Source organism: Melitaea cinxia, chromosome 12 (assembly GCF_905220565.1).
Source record: "Melitaea cinxia chromosome 12, ilMelCinx1.1, whole genome shotgun sequence".
NCBI lineage: Eukaryota > Metazoa > Arthropoda > Insecta > Lepidoptera > Nymphalidae > Melitaea > Melitaea cinxia.
In genome coordinates this window covers 9,733,186-9,755,386 of record NC_059405.1, presented here as the reverse complement: position 1 = coordinate 9,755,386, position 22,201 = coordinate 9,733,186, and the positions used below count along the sequence as shown (strand labels likewise).

The 22,201-nt window shown below is 34.8% G+C and overlaps 1 long non-coding RNA gene across 1 annotated transcript; it reads right to left on the bottom strand.

Moving 5' to 3' along the window:
- Positions 1-1,215: 1,215 nt before the first annotated feature.
- LOC123658506 lies at positions 1,216-10,450 on the bottom strand. The gene is made up of 3 exons (XR_006743896.1): positions 10,357-10,450; positions 8,723-8,724; positions 1,216-1,230 (listed from the first exon to the last, which is right to left on the bottom strand). It is a non-coding gene; the product is annotated as an uncharacterized LOC123658506 (long non-coding RNA).
- Positions 10,451-22,201: the final 11,751 nt, after the last annotated feature.

Sequence of the window (22,201 nt, the reverse complement as noted above, 5' to 3'; positions counted from 1 at the left end):
AATCATTATGCGGTAATTTTTTTATAATTTTTTTTAATGTACATTGTGTTGATTTTCTATACACATATTAAAAAACGGCATGACGGGTCTATGGTCGGAACGAAGTTCCTTTCGCTTTTTGGTAGACGTTTGCTATACAGTCATAATTTATATTGTAAAATATCAAGTTAATAGAGTTCAGTTAAAAATTTCTAAAAAATATATGTATATAATGATTTAACGTAAAGAGTTTATGTAAAAAGCACAAAGTTGTGCGTGAAACAAATTAAATACTGAATGAAGGATAAGTGAATATAATAGATAATAGATGAAGGAAGGATAATTAATTTAAGCACAAGTAAAAGTTTAGGAACTATAAATTTTATTTATTAATGATAATTTTTTAATTTTAGAAATAAATATGAATAAATATTATAAAAATAAACAAAAGTTAAGTTATATTTAATCATCATCACCACAGCAATAATTGGTTTGAGGTAACTAAAATATGACATATATGTATATTTGAGATCTAATTTTATAATAGGTATACTCGTAGCAAGAAGTGTCGAGAAAAAGTCTTGTTACGTTTTTTTCGATCTCGCTTCCATCCAATCCCCGCGATAAGGAACTTGGTTCAAAAAAAAAAAAAAAGAATTTGCTATTAGTATACGAAACTTAACTAAAAGATTTTTTTTTGGATTCTAGTCGCCCGAAGAACGCCTTTGTCAAATTATGCAAGAAATAACTTTTATATTTTTTTCCTATTTGTAAAGGAATTGAATGTGGAGAAAAAGGAAATAAATAAACAAGTATTTATCACGCCTTGTAGAATTGTAAATAAGTCTAAGAGCACATTATTTCTACCTAATTTCGATGTAGATGTGAGGCTAGTCTCTAAAGGGGGTCGAGGGTGGTAGAGTTAAAGTGACGTCACGCCCCCTAGATTATTTCGCTTGACGCACACTTCTTTGAATTGTGCATTGAGTCTTTAGATAAAATATACATATGAGGTATAATATATATAAAGGTATATGTTTTAAATAATATAAAAATGTGAAAACACGTGAGTAAATTGCATTGCAATAATATTAAATAATAATTAACTAGCAATACCCGTGCGAAAAATTCGAACTAAATAAGTAAAAAATTAACTGAACATCAATCATGTTGACGTTATTTGAAAATTAAAGCTGTCATATATTTAATTTTAATAATTAATTACTTTACAAAAATAAAAGCAATAATAAACTTTTTAATTATTGATGCTGGTAGAGCAAGCAATTATCTATAAAATTATATATAATTTATGTGGAGTAATTGCGAGGTTTTTCTAAAAAGTGCGGCAAACATCTTAACCTTGGTGTATTTAATATATATATATATATATATATGATGATATCATCATCATCATCATCATCATCATATCAGCTCACGGACGTCCACTGCTGAGCATAAGCCTCCTCTAATGTTTTCCACGACGACCGGTCCTGCGCAGCACGCATCCAGCGGCTTCCTACGACCCTGACCATCGTCAGTCCACCTCGTGGGGGGCCAACACTGCGACGCCAGGTACGCGGTCGCCACTCGAGAACCTTTCCGCTCCATCGGCCATCGGTTCTTCGAGTTATGTGCCCTGCCCATTGCCACTACAGCTGTGCAATCCTTCGAGAAATGTCGGTTACCCTGGTTCTCCTACGGATCTCCTCATTTCTTACTCTATCACGTAGGGAAATACCGAGCATTGCCCTCTCCATCGCCCGCTGAGCGACTTTGAGCCTTCTTATGAGGCCCATATTTAGCGACCGCGTTTCGGATCCATATGTTATCACTGGAAACAGACACTGGTTGAAAACTTTCATCTTCAGACACTGCGGGATATTGTACGCGAAGATTTTCCGTAGTTTCCCGAACGCTCCCCATCCGAGTTGGATTCAGCGAGAGATCTCGTTCTCGAAGTTGAACTTACCTAACTGAATTGACTGTCCTAGGTATAGTGTTCCCAATGCGAACTGGAGCGAGTGCGACATAGACATATGATTTGCCTATATTTTATAGAATGAAAAGAGTTGGTCACGTATATTGTTTTTAAATTTAGTTTATTTACTATATAATTAATTTGTTAAATTATGAAGCTCGTCACTTCGTGTTTTTTTCAATTTTTAGGTTTCAGTTAATTACCTATATTAAAAATTGTAAGTAGAAATATATATATACATACAGACACATACATACTAACGTGATATATCAAAACGAAGAGATAAGAGTTATACCTATACGAAAACACCAACTCGCAAGTACTGTATGTTATTACATTGTAAGGCCTAAGATAAATTATCGATGATAATGATGATAAAAGGGAACGTCAGCGGTTATCAAGAGCCATGACGTCACAGTTAAAGTATTACAGATAATTGGTTTCGCGGAAAAACTGAAAGCCTGCGTCAAACGGCCACCTGTTGAACGGCTGGAGTCCGGAGTGCCCTTGTGCGGTGGCAACCTTAGTAGAGGCCGCGGCGATCGATATCAATGACGTGTGGCCTCATTCATAAACAGGGAGGCGCCCCCTCTCAACGAATCCGACACCCGCTCCCCCATCCCTACCTTCCCGGTGAAGGGTGGCGAATTCATGAATGGCTCGCACACAGCCATACTCCGTTTCCCATCTAACTCTTGCTTGAAATGTGACGTTAATTGCAGTTTTAAATTACGTAATGTTATATTAACTTTAAATTATTAGTACCTACTTATCGAATAATTAAACGTAACGGTTTATATAACCATGGTGTTCGTTTACTTTATATATGTAGAAAGTATTAAGGTTTCTATGAATGATCCTTATCAAAATAATGCAGTTTCACGACGGTAGGATGCGCAGACGCCGCTGTGTGGGCGCGACGCAATTTGACACGCATTCGCAATACTTGCACTCGTCATCAGTGTGCGAATAGAGTAGTATTATAATTGAAATATTTATTAAATATTTTTTTATCGTTTTTTTCTTCTGCGCTTGTTTATTTGTACCTAATTACTTGTGGCTCTAATGGTCTATTTTTTGTTGAGAACTTTTGCTTTTTTTAATTTGTATGACTTGCTAGCCTTTTTTATTCTTCATTCTTTCTCTTTTTTCAAAAATTAAGTCTCCTAATTTTAATATAACTTTTATATTACAAAGTAAAGTAAAATTTATTTTTATAGGATTAAAATTACTATTTTTATTTAAAACATATTTTAAAATATTTCAGTGCTACTCTACAACTTTTATAGTTCTTTTTTCACACTAATGTAATCAGCGCTGTGCACGCGTCTCTTATTTACGGCGGATTACAAGCGCAATCAAGTCTCGTTTGAATAAAAAGTATTTTTTTTATACATCGAATACCAGTTTTATTGAATTTTGTTTTGTGATATTAATTGGTTAATTTGGCATCAATTTATTTTATTTGAGTAAATAAAACACAAGTAGGTATCGTTAATAAAAGCGGTAAATGAAACCGAGTAATCTGATATCGTGTTATTTAATGTTTAAACACGCAAGCAAAGAAAAAATTAAGTCAAATTTCGTAATTATGAAAGTAAGTAACTATCGTGATCTCTTGTTATGACTGGGAAATTCAGCAACGGCCAACAGACCTCGACTGTGGCAGTGGCATTCACGACATTGATTCAGCGTGTGACCGTGGCAGCGAACGATACGCCACTGCAAATCGATGCCATGGCCTTGAACCTTGACGCCTGCCGCACATGCGCCCTGACAACACAGACGTCATCCTCTACCCATAGTCACGATAAGCTGGCCTTCACCCACACCACCCCCTACTATCCTGGTAACGTCTCATTCATACCGAGAAATCGGCGGTGAGCTTGGGACTCGGCCATTTCAGTGTCGACTTTGACCTTTACACATCAACTTGTTGAATAACGTAATTTAATCTATTTTTGGGAAATGAAATGATTACTGAATAAATATTAACGTAATATAGACTAGGGCATTACATATATACTTTTTTTATAACTTTTAGGTACTTGGCGTTTGGCCTCACGATTTATTAAGACAAAAACGAGAGGAGTTTTACTATTTTAAAATTACCATTCATTTTACTGATTTGAAAGAATTTGACTTTTGTTAGTAGTTTGTAAATATGGTAAGTGACGTGGTATGTCTATATAACCCTTATTATGACGCTGAAAATATTGTGAAAATAAGACGAACTGTTGTAAAGGTATTAGGTAAAATTTTTGTAATCTGTATGTTCGTATATATATATACATATATATATATATATATATATATATATATATATATATATATATGTATTACAATGAAATATGTTTTATAAATCAAAAGACCCTCAACGTCATTGATTATCTACAAATTTGCCTATGTTGTAAATATGTGGTGTAGTAGGTCGACATTGAGGCTGTTCGCGACCACGCAGGGCCCTGTATGAATGGAGTTACCGTGGGCGGGAAGCGTGGCCCGTTCATTCATTAACTTGGAGGCCATACCTCATGAATAATAACATAACGAAATTTGTTACGCTAATTATAATACAGCTGTTCGAAGCAACGCTCTGTTATCTAACCATTACTTCCGAAATTTGTATACAATATACGACGTTTAGTTGATGATACTATTTCCATATGATATTGCACTGTATATTGTCAGTAGGTATCATTGCTTTTCGATAAAGAAATTAAAGATTTTGTTTTACAGTAACAGGTCACACATAAATGTGGGTGAAAATTTACTAGGTGAACATGTAGTTGTATAATATATGAAGTAAGAAATCCACTTTGACAGAGTTTAGTCGCTTAGTAAACGGAGCAGTGAGGCGTAGGAGTCAAGTTAAGGCCTGCAGGTTTCACAGCGACACGGATTAGAGGCATTGTCTCCGCCAACACATTAAGCGATTGCCGTTGCCATTTGCTGCGAATAGAACTCTTGAATCGTCTTGATGAATTGTCCTTTATTTTCGTGGCGGGTAAATTGACAAACTTCTTGTAGTAAATATTTATTTTAAAATTCGCGATTACATTTAGATTTCACATTTAGCTTTAATACAATTTTTAATATCATATCAAAAATCGAACGTTTCAGCGGGGCATTTTTATATTCGGTCTAAGCGACCGTGGCGCCATCATCATATCAAAAATTTCGATCTAGCGGTTACATCGTTCCATAGCTTAATTGGCTAAAGCACCGACACGTTAAGTCGTTTATGCAGGTTCGATCCCCACTGGAACGGTAGATTGTTGATATGATATTAAAAATTGTTTAGAATTTCCTAATGTGTGGGTAACACAAAAATAAATCATACGAATTTAGCTTTTATGTTACTGTTATATATACGATTTAGCCTATAATATCCACTGCTGGGCAAAGGAGAAGGATCGGAGCTTAATCCATCACGCTGCTCCACTGCGTATTGGCGGATATATTCACTACTATGAGTAACGATTGCTATCAGGTATTTTTGAAGACAACCGGGAGCGACATCTTAACGAGCTCTCCGAGGTACGGTGAGGTGACCTACAAGGACAGACATCCAAACCGGAAAGAAATATTAATACAAATCAAATATCAATCTTGAGCGGGTAACCGTCGGTGTTTTATTCGACGACTAGCACCACTACACCAAAGAGGTTGGTATTTAACTATAATTATTTATTATTCATTAGTTAATGTATTGTTTATTTTCAGCGATGCTGTGAATTCACTAGGGAGTGATTTAGCAAATGTTGCATATATCAAGTTATGTTATTGGGCGATAGCTTGGTAGACTTTCTTAAGAGATGTGCTTAAAACATATATAACAACTAGCTGATCTTGCGAACTTCGTACCGCCTTATTTTTTTTATTAAATATAATAATTACATAAATCAAAATAAAATATCTTTGAAGTTGGATCAAACTGCACACGGTGTGCAAATTTGATTAAAATCGGTTACGTAGTTAGGAGTCCATCGAGGACAAACAATGTAACGCGTAATTCATATATATTAAGATTTAAAACTATTATAGAAGAAAGGCGTACAAAAAGACATAGGTGGGTAATATGACAAATTGTGTTTTATATAAAATGTCCGACTAGTAACAAATCAAAAACTGTGTCGACGCTAGTCGCATCCGCTCGGCAGTGCGATGCAGAAACTTGATTGTATGATTTTTAATCGACTTCCAAAAAAGGAGGAGGTTCTCAATTCGTCTGTATTTTTTTTATGTATGTTACATCAGAACTTTTGATCGTATGGACCAATTTCGACAAATTTTTTTTAATCGAAAGGTGGTGTGTGTCAATAGGCTATTTGACTGGTTTTCAAAATCCATTTTATCTTATTAAGTAGATATTAAAAAACCCAGTAATAGCTTTTTTTTTAATTCTTGTACATATTTGCTGAAAAATATCAAACGAAAAGTACAACATTTAAATATCTCGCCAATACGCTATTTTGACAATATGGCGCTGCAACGGGGTCGGTGACGTCACTTGCCTGTAGTCTGATCTGTGGCACCTGTCATTTACATACATTTGTTGCAAACAAAAAAAGAAAGTGTTATTATAACAGTGATTTATGTAATAAAATAAGTTACAAATGGTGTGCAGTTCCAAAATGTACGAATACGTCGATAAATATTCCATAAAAACTATTCGTAAGTGTTCCAAAGAATGTCAAAATGCGCCGAAAGTGGTTGCAACTTTCTCGGAGGGATTATTACATAGCGAATAGTACAAATATTTTCTCCTGTGAAGACCGTTTCGATGTAAGTAAACATAATATTTATATATTTTTTAATAATTTATTACATTCTGAATGTAAATAATTTGTATTGATTTGATGTTATAATACCACTAATGTTTTTAACAGAATGTCTTGTGCAGTTCACTTCACTGGTACAATATTTCTGCTGTTTTCCATAATATTAATTACAAATTGTAACTACAGACTTATAATTTCAAAAAGTATTACACTTAAAGGTCCTGACAAACTTGTTTGTTTGTTACAGATGGAAAAGTTAAGATATTCAACAACCTATAATAAACAATGATGAGCCTACTGCTACTGCAATCGCAACTTGTACAAAAAGTATGCAAACTTAGTCTCTACAGCATACTGAAATTATTTCTACGCTTCCAGAGTTTTATTCCAATTAACTAAGACAGTAATATCATATAGTTTCTAAATAATTTATAAATTAATTAATAGTTTTTTATTTCAGAATTATCCCAAAAATGTGAGAAAAGTATGTTAACAGAACCTGTTGTAATAGTAGAAAAATCAATCCAGTGTCATTTGATAAATAAAGTGCGTACGAGAAGCAAGAGAGTGCAAACTAAGCCCCTAACAAGAGATACAGCTATTTCTCCTCTCAATACTACTGTTTTGTATAGTTATACTTCTCCATTGTAAATGAATTTATGCTTTTGCCAAAAAAGCCATCTACGTCTGGTGCTAATAATATAAAGAAAATCCTTTGCAACAAGATTCTTCCTGACTTACAGCTACTCCATCAAAGGTGTCTGAATCCAGTACGAGCATTACATGGATAAATGAAGATGTTAAAAAATGAAATGTATGCAGAATACTTTGCACTTAATCATAAAAAAGCCAATGATGTATATTGGAATCCCTGTTGACTGCTATTTTTTAGCTCATTTAATACATAAACACACCCACATACCACATGAACATATATTAAATATGAATATGCTTGAAAAAAATTAAATTAAATAGTACTTTTTCTGACCTTGAAGATAATTTTAGACTGTTTGTTTTAATTAATTTATATTTGGGAGTTTTAAATAAGACTATTCGATGAATAAATTTAAAAAAACAACCTTTTTTTATTTTTATTCCTGACAACAAAGTCAATCAAAATTTTATAAAAAGAATTATCATCCTTTATAATATAACCTATGAAAATTATTGCTTGCGGTGAAGTTCATCATTATTTTACTTTTTTATGATAAAATTTAAATTACCGCTGAACTGTCATTATACTTACTTTGCTGTTTTGATAACTGATAACTGATTTTGATAATTCTTTTTTTGTTGGAAAGGAGATATCCCAAGTGTGGTACCATGATAAGGAAACTATAATCTGATCATGTAATCCCAGAGAAATCGAGGGAAACTCTCGAAAATCGTAGTGACGACTAGTGCGTTTGTTAATTCGTCTACTTACGTTGTACGACAGACTACTACTACAACTTGTTGATATAATTGGAGTCGGTTTTTTTTTCGTTTGCGAGCAAACACAATTATTTAGTTCCGAAGCAAAGAATTCGGATTTATTTTTGAAAAATAATCCGACCATGATTGCGTCGACTTGGGGCAGGTTTCCGCTGTCTGCTTTTACAAAATCGTTGTCCATGATAAAGCTGACAGAATTTGTAAAATATTGCTTATAAATCACACAAAAACAATGGATAAAATAGGATATTCTTTTAAAACAAATTCGAAAGCAAATAAACACAACAAGCAGGTAAATGAGGTTACAGGCAAGTGACGTCATCATAAACTCGACCAGTCAGGAACGTTCTGTGTCATGTGACATACGCTTAAAAAATGAATTTGTATTTATTGATTTTTAAATTAATTAATTATTTTTTCCAACTTATACTAATGAATAACCACTTTTAAACTCATAATATATACTGATAACAGCAATTTACACTTTATTTTTCACATTGTCAAATAGCCCATTGGTCCCATTTAAATTTATTTGAGATCTAACAACTACTTTTCAAGTTATATCTAATAATGCGTTTTTACTTGACGCTTTTTTCGTCGACCTACGTTGTATTATACCACATAAATTTTTACTGGATGTACCAATTTTGATAATTCTCTTTTTGTTGGAAAGGGGATATTCCTAGTTTGGTACCATGATAAAGAAACCAGGATCTGATGATGAGATCTCAGAGAAATCGAGGGAAACTCTCGAAAATCCGCAATATCTTTTTACTTGGTATACCGATTTTGATAATTTTTAATTTAATCGAAAGCTGATGTTTATCATATAGTAACATATAAATTTTATCGAGATCTGATAATTACTTTTTGAGTAATCTTTAATAACGCGTGATACTTGACCATTTTTTCGTCGATCTACGTTGTATTACTCGTCGATGTAATTGAAGTCGGTTTTTTTCGTTTGCGAGCAAACACAATTATTACACTAGAGTTTACACATGGTGATATTGTTTCTTCGCAAAAATAGGTATTTTTCTTTATTCATATATTTTTATTAGCGTTGGTTTTTTGTACCATTATGTTGATTATGACTGGTTTTATTCATCATTATCATCATCATTACAGCCTATACAGTCCACTGCTGGACATATGCCTCCACAAGTTTACGCCAAAAATAACGTTAACTCATGTGTTTTGCCCATAGTCACCACGCTGGGCAGGCGGGTTGGTGACCGTAGTACTGGCTTTGTCGCAACGAAGACGCTGCTGCCCGTCTTCGGCCTGTGTATTTCAAAGCCAGCAGTTGGATGGTTATCCCGCCATCGGTCGGCTTCTTAAGTTCCAAGGTGGTTGTGGAACCTTGTTATCCCTTAGTCGCCTCTTACGACACCCACGGGAAGAGAGGGGGTGGCTAAATTCTTTAGTGCCGTAGCCACACAGCACACTGGTTTTATTGCTGAAGGTTATATAGTGGACAAAATGACACACTGCTTGTTCGGACAAAATCGCATAGTATGTCGTTTGACAAATCATGCTTTTCGTCTTTCAGATAATTAAACAATCTACCCGCAACTATTCTAGAGAAACAAACTGCCAGGCTGAGAAAAAAATCTCTACAGAAAGGAACTACCCACTTAAGAAACGGACAACTGTACTGTTAACTACAATAACAAACATAAGGAGCTAAAGCAAAATCTGCTCCTGTACCTGTGACTAAGAAATATTCCACAAAGATTTCGAACATTTGGATTATTACAGTGACAGTGATTTCTCTTCCATAAAAGCTTACAATCAAGCTGTTGCAATTATGAAGATTGTCCTTGCATATATTGATGACAATGGTCATCGCAATCTTCCGACTTTAATAAAACCGATTTTAATCCTTACAAGTCATTACTCGTATTCAAAGTCTAAGCCAAAAGTGGACTCGCTAAAGTGCATAAACTGTAAAAGGTGGGCTCATGCATCATAGGCAGATGTTCCTCAAAGGCAAAATGTTTTACGTGCGAACTCTGAATGTAAGTTGCATGATTTTCAATACAATCTTGATATGCCATTTTGTTCACACCACGTATGTTATTTTACCCACCTAGGGTGGGGCTAAACGGTTTTATTTTAAGTTTTTAGGAATCCTTAATAATTATTTTGTTATTATATTAAGTCGGTTGATCTCATTACTCTGTACTGTGTGGCTGCGGTACAAAAGAATATAGCCACCCTCTCTCTTCCCGTGGGTGTCGTAAGAGGCGACTAAGGGATAACACAGTTCCACTACCACCTTGGAACTTGAAAGGCCGACCGATGGCGGGATAGCCATCCAACTGCTGGCTTTTTAAATGCACAGACCGAGGACGGGCAGCAGCATCTTCGGTGCGATAAAGTCAGCCCTGCGGTCACCAACCCGCCTACCCAGCGTGGTGACTACGGGCAAAAAACCCATGAGTTCGCACCATTAATTGTAACTAGGTAATAAACCAAAGAATTTATAGTTATATACGTACTCCCGTGACCATGGTAACTGTAAAGTATCCGAAACGTCGGGTATCTAAAAAACTTAATAAACCATCATAAAATCCGAAAAACTTGTTTCATTATAATGATATATAAAACGTTGAAAATGTATTAATAAATATTATAATGTTATGAATAATACAGTAACTAGTATGTCAGTTTGTTCGCCTTTCTCTACCAAACGTACGTAACATAATACATACCTATTTATTACTTACATCGAATCAACGTAAAATATTTACACTTTATGAATATGTCTCAGCATAATACTGTTTCTCCAATACTATTAGCACTTGAAGCACATCCAACACCTAATACCTAAGTTTTGCGGCAGTAAAATGCACTAAGTATGTAAAATATGTAAGAACTACCAATATTAAATAATAATAAGTATATTATAAGTATATTAGATCCTTACATATTAAATTGGCGTTATGTCGTACTAGCCACTTTGATATCAAATATTTCCTCTTTGGTTAAGAACTTCAAATTCAAATTTATACAGCTATTTACTCATACATTTACGTTTCAAAAACTGTAATTCATTTGTTTTTTCCTGTTTTGTTTTTCATCTTTGCGTCACTTAGTTTACAAAATGGAAAACTTGAAATATCGTGCTATTTACGAATACGAGTTCCACCGTGGCCAGTCCACCAGTCCTGCAGAAATGGCTCGAAGGGTTAATGATATGTATGACTGCGGTGTCGCAAAAGAAACGACATTACGTTGTTGGTTCCAACGTATTGTTCTGGAAATTTCGACTTGCAGAACAAGCCCCGTGGACGGCCGGAAACCAAAGCTGATAATGAAGAATTGAAGGCTATTTTGGAAGCGGATCCATCACAAACCACGTCCGAGTGAGCTGCAAGCTGCGATGTTAGTGATAAAATTGTTTTAATCCACTTGAAGCAAATTGGGAAGGTAAAAAAGCTTGAAAGGTGGGTACCTCATGAATTGAGTGAAGCAAACCGACAAACGCGCTTAGATTGCTGCGTTAAATTACTCAACCGGCACAATCATAAAGGAATTTTAAATCAAATCATTGATGAAAGTGAATCATGTAGGATAATTGGAAGCATTTATCACAATGGCTGAATCCTGGCAAGCCAGCCAAATCCTGCCTCAAGCGAAAATTGACTCAAAAAAAGTTACTTGTGAGCGTTTGATGGACTAGTGCCGGTTTCGTTCACTACAGCTTTCTGAAATCTGGCCAGACAATTACGGCAGATGTCTTTTTCAGCAACTGAAAACCATGATGGAAAAGCTAGCTGCTAAGCAACCGAGACTAGCCAATCGCTCTACGCCACTGCTACTTCAGGACAATGCTAGACCACACACTGACAACAGACGGCTACCAAATTAGAGGAGCTTCAATTGGAACGTCTTAGACATCCACCGTACTCTCCGGATCTTGCTACAACAGATTACCATTTTTTTTTCGAAATTTGGATAACTTCTTGCAAGGGAAAAATTCAACCCCGATGGGGCAGTTCAAATTGCCTTCAAACATTTTATTGATTGCCGTCCGAGTAGTTTTTTTCAAGCAAAAGTGCAGATAGCAATGGTACATACTTTGAGTAATTAAATATATTATATATTAAAAAAAAATCGACTTTATATTCTGACCAAACGAAACGAACAATTTAATACGTAAGAACCTAATATAGCTTTTTCAGTGAGGGAATTAAGAAACTATGCCTAACCTTTGCCTTTAGAATAAAAGGATATTTGTTTATAACTACAATAAAATATTAGCATTTTTTTCCATTATTTGATGAAAACATATGGTTGTCTATTTGGAACTTTTAGTCTAAAACAATATAATTAGAACATCACAAAAATACTAATTAGTTAAAAGTATGTTGCAATTTGTAACTATAATTCATAATATGGGTGAACCTGAGTGAATGGTAGTTTTAAGTAAATGCAATATGAAATTTGTAAAAGAGCCTATTTATGCTAGTATCATTTTTTTTTGTAAGGGTTTGATCTTACAAAACGATTTTAAATAGTAACTTTTCATGATGATAAATAATTTGAATAAAGATTTTTATGTCATAAAATTGCATAACTATCTCGTTTTACTAAAATGTATCGAAAATAAGAAAGTTGTATTCGTTCTGCGTTTTACTTAAATGTGGTTGTTTCCTTAGATCATTATTTACATTTATCAGCAATCGTAGACTCGGATAGAGCTAAGAGTTAGTTTTAGAGAGTTTCAGTGATCTCATTTGGTACTAACTAGTTCGACAATTTGTGTATATGTCGATCAGATATCGATTTGTCTAATTTGTGTAACAACGATAGTCGTATCCCTACTAAATTTATATTTTTATTTTCAAAGGATTCCTTAGAATTATAACAGTTTCATTTATTACTAATTGTTTACAATAGAACTCGAATACGATATTTTTAATCAATTTAAAGTATAAAACCATAATAAATGACGAAAGCGTTTAATTTAACACATACCTATTTATATGTGTGTATGTATTTTTGATAACACCTCAAATGTAAAAATTTGACTTACCGTCTAGAAGAATCAATCTGATTGTCTATTAGTACTTTACTAACTTCATAATTTACGTAAGGTAATAAGTATTGTCAGTTGATCGAGCAAGTAAATTGTCGTTGACTAATCCAAGTTTATTCGTTGTTTTTTCCATGAAACGTAGCGTGAGATGTGAGCTAATAAAACAGATCATGTGATATCTTAACATTCGCGTCAGCCACGGTTTACGAAATCGCTGTAAACTATGACGAGTTTTGAGATACATTACTGCAGAATGATTGACGCAAAACGAAAACGCAATAAAAAATTATGTGACGATAAAAAATAAAATTGTAAGATTTTATTTATAGGCACAGTGACTCAGTACTGGTACTCATATTAGTTTGGTATTATTGGTCATAAGTTAGATTCTCGCTAATGACCAATATTTGCATTGGTCGCTGTTTAATTTTTTTTTTCATACTAATAGGGCAAACTAAATAAGGCTAAGAACGTCTGCAATAGTAGGAGAATAACAAACGCGTGACGTGCTCTTCGTATTGCATCTCTAGAATCTCTGCCTACCTTTCTCACTTCAGGAACACAGTTCAATTTGGGAACAGTATTATTTTCCTCAAGTTACATATTTTTTGTTGAGCTCTACCGCATAAGTTCTATTTGGTGTAGGTTTTCTATGTAACATTTTTTAATTTTCCTACTTTAAAAGTGGCCATAGCTGACACTAAAAACTTGACGTAAATAATAATTAATTGATTATATAATTATGTAAATGCCAAATAATACTAACGCTTGAAATTCAAAACGAAAGCATCAATCAAGTAGAAACAATGAATGTTACAAATTGTTGACACAAGGTCGTAAGCATTATTAGTAAATAACGGGATAGATTGTATTAGTTTTCGTCGCTTTTGTGTTTAAACTTTCTACCAATGAAGAAGAAAAACATCGTGTAGTATTCATTTTAGCGTAGTGGGGTGGCATAGCATGTTAAGATTAACAGAATTACTCCTTGATAAATAATTTTAATTGGAACAGCAACGTATTATGTAATAATATTGTGATAATTAAATTTAACCAGTTATTTTAAATATGGTCTATTGTTTATATTACTAAAATAAAACCATATTTTAAAATAATTCTTAAAGTTATATTAGTTTATGTAAAAAAAGTATAATTGAAACAAAAATGAAGAAAAAGGTTAAAAGAGCATTTTATGATAATATTGTACGATTGCTTGAGTACTTCAAACGTACACGTACGTGCAGCCGGTCGCGCCGTCGCGCGCCTGTCGGTCGGTAATTAGATAAACGAGCGTGTGGCGAGGTCCCGACCGCAATTACTAACCGCACTACTCCCCATAAATAATCAACGATATGGGATGCCACTGAGTCATATATCGGTCATTTGACTATTTTGTTAAAATTCTGAATCTCTTACAAGTCATATTAAAAAAAAATTACGAATTTATTACATTAAAATTTGTCTCAAAACAATTATTTAATTATTATTAACCGTATAAAATAAAGCTTATCTTTAAAGTTTAATAAATTAATGATTTAATATTTTGAGTTAGGAGATTTTTTTAGGCAACTCATTTTTAATATATTATTTAATATACTAAATTTATTCTATAATATGTTTCATTCTCTCATCAGCTCGGTTAGCCAATCTTAGACCATGTTGTCGAAATTCGATCATATTTTAACCACAGACTTTAACAATAATCTAACGAGTATGTATATTTAAACTATAAGTGTGCGAAATTTCATACTCTTCCGTCCACGCAATTTTCGTAAAAAGGGGTACAAAGATTTTTCTTCACATGGATAATGTAATTATTAAGAAAAAAAAGTTTAAAATGTATTCTCCATTAATACCTATTTAGGTTTCTGCAAAATTAGAAATTTTCTATTTAATAAAAATTATACTTTTAATTCTTTATGTATTGTTGGCAGTCTACTTAATTTTTAATTAATTGATAGGGTTACCAATATTCTTTGAATAGCATCCCAAAAAAATAAGGGGGCGTTCATAAAATACGTGAGATGTTTAAGGGGGGAAGAGGGCCTCGGCAAACATCACGTAATTAGACTATTTTGGTCCATTTAATCCAGATTGTACATGCTTAAAATTTAATCTTAAGCTTAATCGTAATACGATTGATATCATTCACTAATTCGTTCGAAAGAAAATAATTTAATTCATACTTCGACGTTATACATCTACTGACTGTCTGATTTGTTGATTGTGTCTGATTACTAGTCTTAACTAGTCGTAAATAAAAGCACGAAGCAATTTTTTTTCTTTTTACAATAACAATCTAACGCGTTTACGTAAGAAACCCACATTTTGAAAAATCTCACGTGAGGTTGGAGGGATAGGGGAGGGGTTTGAATAAAATCTCACGACATCTCACCGGGGGGGGGGGGGGGCACAGAAAATTTAAAAAAACACCTCACGTAATTTATGGACGCCCCCTAAAACGAAATATCATATAAAAGTCTTATCCTTATTTAAAGAATATTATATTAGAATAGCAAAGAATATGTAGATCAACAAAAAATATCGTTTTGTAAGTGACATACGCCGAGTTGCACGAAAAGAAATTAAAGTTTAAGTAGTGATTAAACTAATTTGATCGCAAGAATAGTATGAAATTCTTGTGATTAAATTAGTTTAATCTCTACTTAAATTTTAATTTTGTTTCGTGCAACTCGGTGATAAAGTCTATGTATACTCTAAACTAGCTGTACCCGCAACTTCGTCCGCGTGGAATTTAACAGTAAAGTTTTGTTCAGTTCGCAGAGTTATAAAATAAGTAAATTTCTAAAATAAAAGGCCTAAGTTACTCCTCGCTACATCAGCTATCTGCCAGTGAAAGTCCAGTCAAAAATGGTCCAGTAGTTTCAGAGATTAGCTGGAACAAACCGACAAACAGAGATAAAGCATACAAAAATTATAAAAAATGTAATTTTGGTATATGTACCGTGTATACTAGTAAAAAGCGGTTATTTTAATATTACAAACAGACACTCCAATTTTTCTCCAATTTATTTGTATAGATTTCTCGGAAATGTTGTTTTATTTTTGGGTTGTCATAGGAGGAAAAGCAATAAATTTTCCTATGTAGATATAGTTTTGATCACTTCAGCCTAATACAGTCCACTGCTGGACATAGGCCTCCACAAGTTCGCGCCAAAAATGGCGTGAACCATGTGTTTTGCCCATAGACACCACGCTGGGCAGGCGGGGGCTTTGTCGCACCGAAGACGCTGCTGGCGCTGCTGCCCGTATTCGGCCTGTATTTCCTGCGTAGTGGAACTATGTTATCCTTTTTTTATATAATATATATACTACAAGATAAATTTATTGTAATATATGTATCACAAAATGAGTAATTTTTTTTAAAGAATGAAATAGTTGTCTGGCTTCATTAAACAGATATATTTGCAAATCTAACATCCGTGTAAATGAAGCACGAAATCATAATAGACTAAATGAGTTTAGTTTTAAAATATCTTGTATGGACTTATACAGAAATCACTCATGGTCAGGACCTTGTAAACGTCCATCAATTAGAGTATCCGCTTTTTTTCTATTGCTCTGCTTATTACACTAGTCTTCCTCGGTCACTGGTGAGTCAAAGGCGAGAGCACGCGACCGACATAACGTTAATTAATTTAATGCATAATGAACACTTGCGTACGAGTACAAATGTACTCATACAACAATTACAACAATTGTCGTTGATTTTAATGACGTATCCTCTATTTTACATTGATGTCATAAAATTGACAAACAGCTTGTTTTCAAATTAAATCTATTAGACATTTTCTCTCTGCAAGAGGATTTTTTTTAAGTTTAGCTTCTTATAAGACGCTAAATTTAATCTATTTACTTGTATTATAAATATATAATTTTATCTCTGGTCACCACAGGGACACAACACTGCTTGAAAACAGTATTATTATGTTGTGATTTTCTGTAAGGTTGAGGTACTTTCCCAGTCTTGCTGCTTCCGAGTTTGAGGAGGATATTTTTTGCTGTGCCGTACCTTAGTTATAACTCGTATTATAATTATAAAGTACGACTTCTACTTGTAGACGGTAACAAGACAGCTTTAAAAGGTCTTGATTCACAAGTGCTTCTAAAAGCCTATTTGAATTAAGTGTGTTTCAGTTTTAGTTTAAATTTTTTTATCTTGAAAAGCTTGTAAGACACGAATAGTTAATCTATATTAATGTGTTAATCAGTAATTAGGTTAATTATAAAAAAAGCAACCTCATGCAATCAATATGGATTAATGGCCTTTTAAAATATCAATATGATACAAAATAAATAAATAAGTAAAAATTTACAACAAAGACACGGTTATCTATTCCTAAAGGAAGCAACTTAATGCTTGTGTGCGACTTCATTAATTACAGCTTATCGCAGTTCACTGCTGGATATAGGCCTCCACAAGTTTGCGCCAAAAAATGGGCTGGCTTTGTCGCACCGAAGACGCTGCTGCCCGTCTTCGTCCTGTATATTTCAAAGCCAGCAGTTCCAAGGTGGTTGTTATCATGTACACCTGATAGCGATCGTTACTCATAGTAGGGAATATATCCGCCACCCCGCATTGGTGCAATGTGGTGGATTAAGCTCTGATCCTTCTCCTACATGGGGAAAGAGGCCTATGTCCAGTAGTGGGATATTACTCCGGACTCCGGACGAGAATCGAACCCAAAACCCCTAGAGTAGGTCACTACAAACGGCACCAACGGGCTAGTCACATATAAATATAATATAAAAAATAAAATTGTCTATCTATTTCAGCTTCTTACAGAACCTTTTAAAAGGATTGGATTTCTTAAGTTTATTTCTAGGTGATAACTTTCCCTTAACTTATTATTATTTAGTAGTTCTTTTTTTACACTAGGAATGACTCACTCTATTGCGGAGGGTGAAGAAGCCCATATCGGCGTCTCCTTCTCCCTCATCATCTCCTGCGGAGTGGGTCCGCATGGATGTCGGCTTTGCACTGCCATTCCATGGTCTCCTTTAGAACCATGAACACCTCTCGCTGCCGAGCATGGATCGGATGATGCTCGACAGCGAGAGGTCTCCGCTTACAATGACCACCAGGGCCTGGCACTGGGGTCCCCGAACGGCGCATTTCTCTTGAGTATCCATCAGGCAACTCATGGCAAGCAGAAGTAACTTCCCTCCTAACGATTTGATGCAGGTACTTACCGAAGCCACCATGTCCGGTAAGTACCTGATTGAGCCTGAAGGTCAGCACCCCGTCCCGCCTTTTGACCCAACGATTGAGGAAAGGATGTATAGCATCCGCCGTCACAGAGCCCGCTGCTGGGGATCCTAGGTCCTCCATCCACCAATCGATAAGAACCCTCTGAGCTCCTTTGTATTTGGTTCACACTTAGAATTAGTCCTTGACCTCGGAAGCCCGACCGGTAACGGTACACTTCCACGAGCTCCTGCATCTGGAATTCTCAAGGCGGGTCGATTGCTAAAAGTGTTTCAGCCATCCATGATACCGTGCGGTATCCGCGTATAGCTCTCACCGCTATGACCCGCTGTAGTTACCTCAGGAGAATCCTGTTCTGTTAAATCATCATCATCTGTCTGTATGTACGTATGTATATGTGTATGTATATATGCGAGGTTGTATCTCTCTATATATGTTTATATTTTTATGGTATATATATATATATATATATATATATATATATATGAATTTATTTGCTCATGTATATACTAAGCCACTAACGTTACTTTATATTTCCTCCTTTTTTTTCATTTTTACCTGAATTTTACTAATACCCGATTTTGCACATCTACAAACCTCTGCTCTGATACCAAAGTCTCCATCCCCTGGCGAAATATGCGCGAGACACTCTGTGGGGGTCTTGGATCCGGAGGAAACTTGTGTGTTTGTTGCGGGACAAGACTCCAACAGAGCGAGAGGGGAGTGCACGTACATCGACTCCTGCGCAGGTTTTCGGCATTGGGTTACAGGGCTATACTAAATAACAAAGGGTCTCAGACGGAGGATGATTTGTATCCTTGCAATATTATATGAGGTGGCAAGTGGAAAAATGGTCCCTGATTCAGAAGGCAGGCAAATATGCTATTTCTATATGATTAGCATATAAGGTAATAGCACAGCATAAGGATAGGATAAGTTTAGGGTAAGAAAAATGGTCCCTGATTCAGAAGGCAGGCAAATATGCTATTTCTATATGATGAGCATATAAGGTAATAGCACAGCATAAGGATAGGATAAGTTTAGGGTAAGGATATAAAATTAAGAATAGACTGTAAAATAAGTAAAAGTTCAAGAGTAAAGTTGTAGTAGTTAATAAGCGTAATAATGAAAGAAATGTACGAATGGTATAGCACTAGACTAGAATGTGTAAACTAACTATATAATAATACTAGCTGACCCGGCGAACTTCGTATCGCCTAACAGTGACTTTTAAGTATTATCACAAATCTTTTGTATGGGAGTATAGAAAAGTGTTGTTTTTAGACTTTTTCAGGAAATTAAAATTTTTTTTTTTAGAATTTTTCTCTCCGTAAGAACCATCCTCGTACTTCAAGGAATATTTTAAAAAAAGAATTAGCGAAATCGGTCCAACCGTTCTCGAGTTTTGCGCTTAGCAACACATTCAGCGACTCATTTTTATATTATAGATTAGATTAAGACCCCGTTATATTAGATTAAGACCCAGTAGTTTATTAAGGATAAACAAAAAATTGTGTTATAAAAATAGAATATAAGTAAAATTGTAATAATTTTGGTGGATATCATTAAGACTATTTAGTAGTAATAAATAGAAATTAAGGAAAATCAACATTGTAAAACAAAAAACCTAAAGTGCCAAATTATTTACCTATGTGTATTAATATGTAAGGTAATCAAAGCAAAAAATTAGGACCTAAAAGTAGAGGGAACCCACCCTGAGTGAGAAAGGTGATGAATGCTAGAAAGATAAGGTATGCGGAATGAAAGTGCGAGAAGAACAAATGCGAGAACTGGTATGAAAGAGTAACTAGAAAATACAGGCTCGGACCCTTATATCGGAGGATAAGATAAAAAAAACCTCTGCTCTTGTACGTCCTAAGGTTGGCTGGTAGAGAATACTTTTAGCGTGAAGCCCGTTTTTTGTACAATTCTTTAATGTATTGTGCAATAAAGTATTAATAAACAAATAAATAAATCATCATTTCAGCCTAATACAGTCCACTGCTGGACATAGGCCTCATAAGTTCACGTCAAAAATGGCGTGAACTCATGTGTTTTGCCAATAGTCACCACGCTGGGCAGGCGGGTTGGTGACCGTAGGGCTGGCTTTGTCGCACCGAAGACGCTGCTTCGGCCTGTGTATTTCAAAGCCAGCACTTGGATGGTTATCTCGCCATCGGTCGGCTTTTTACGTTCTAAGGTGGTAGTAGAACTGTGTTATCCCTTAGTCGCCTCTTACGACACCCACGGGAAGAGGGGGGGGGGGGTTCTGTTAAATGTTAACGTTAAATGTTAGTGATTTTCGTATCTTCATATTGTACTAAATTTGTAAAAAAAGTATTAAATAAAAATATTAATACAAGAACTGTTATCTTTAAAAGCATTTGCTTATTTACAGGGCAAACAATCGATCAATATATCAAAAGATTCATAAGTTTTATGCTTATTTTTCTGTTATCACAACAAATATGTGGCAACAAGTGTGTAGCTGGTGTCGCGTGCAACTGTTTCAGTTTAGAAAGAAAAATAGGGCGATTGCATAAAACTGAAAATGACTCAAATGTTGGCTCACCTCCAGTTTTATTGTTGATTCTTTTACATTTGTCGTCTCTTCGTAAAAATAACAAATTGGTAAAGTATACGCTCTTATAAATTTTTACACACCGAGATTTTCTTTATATTAATATTTAATTTTGTCATCGCTGAGAGTTCATTATTCGAAACTGATTCGAATTTTTTTCATTTAGGTATATGTGTGTATGTGTTTACTATTCCGTTAAATCGTCGACCCGTTTAAATAATATACTTATTAAAAAAAAAAAAAAAAAACTGTAATTTATTGAGTCAACTATTATCTAAAATTGACCTACGTTAGGGCCGAAATAAATCGAAGTCGTATTTGATTTACATTTTCTTCATGTCTTTGAGTAGATAATTAAAGGTGGCGTTAAAAAATAGCTAACAAAATTTCCTATATCTACATATTTTCGGAGAATAATTTCTGAAATATTAATTTATAGATGACGCGCTGGCGCAATAGTCTCAGCACTGGTTAGTGGCTGGTGCGTTGGCGGTTGCGGCTTCGATACCCGCACATGACAAACATTTGTATTGGCCAGACAGATATTTGCCGTGGTCTAAGTGTTTGTGCAGTTCTTGTGGGTCTCCCCACCGTGCCTCGGAGAGCACGTATATACGTGATAGCGATCGTTACTCATAGTAGGGAATATATCCGCTAACCCGCATTAGAATAACGTGGTGGATTATGCTCTGATTCTTCTCCTACATGGGGAAAGAGGTCTATGCCCAGCAGTGGGATATTAGAGGCTGAAGCGTAATTTATAGACATCTAATACAATTCGTAGAGTTTTTGTCGAAATCGTTACAGTTGTTGTTAATCACTAACACAATCAGTGCTCAATTATATTTTAAATTAAAAAAGTATTTAGAGCGCACATTTTGTTTTTTGTTTTCGTCTAACGTGTGCTATTGTTAGAAGCCGTTTATCCGATGTCGTCACGTAATCAGGACACAGGATTCTCGCGCTCGATGGAATGCTACCAAAGATTACCATCAGATGTGTCTACAGATATCCTGACGGTTCCTCATTCTAGTAGTTCTAGTCGTAGTACGGACTATTCCTTTAGCTACACATATAACATCGTTGTAACTGGTTGATGTTGGTATGTGAGAGCAATAGGAACCCAACCATTTTTTTAGAATTTTGGCTGTTTCTATGTTTGTTTCAG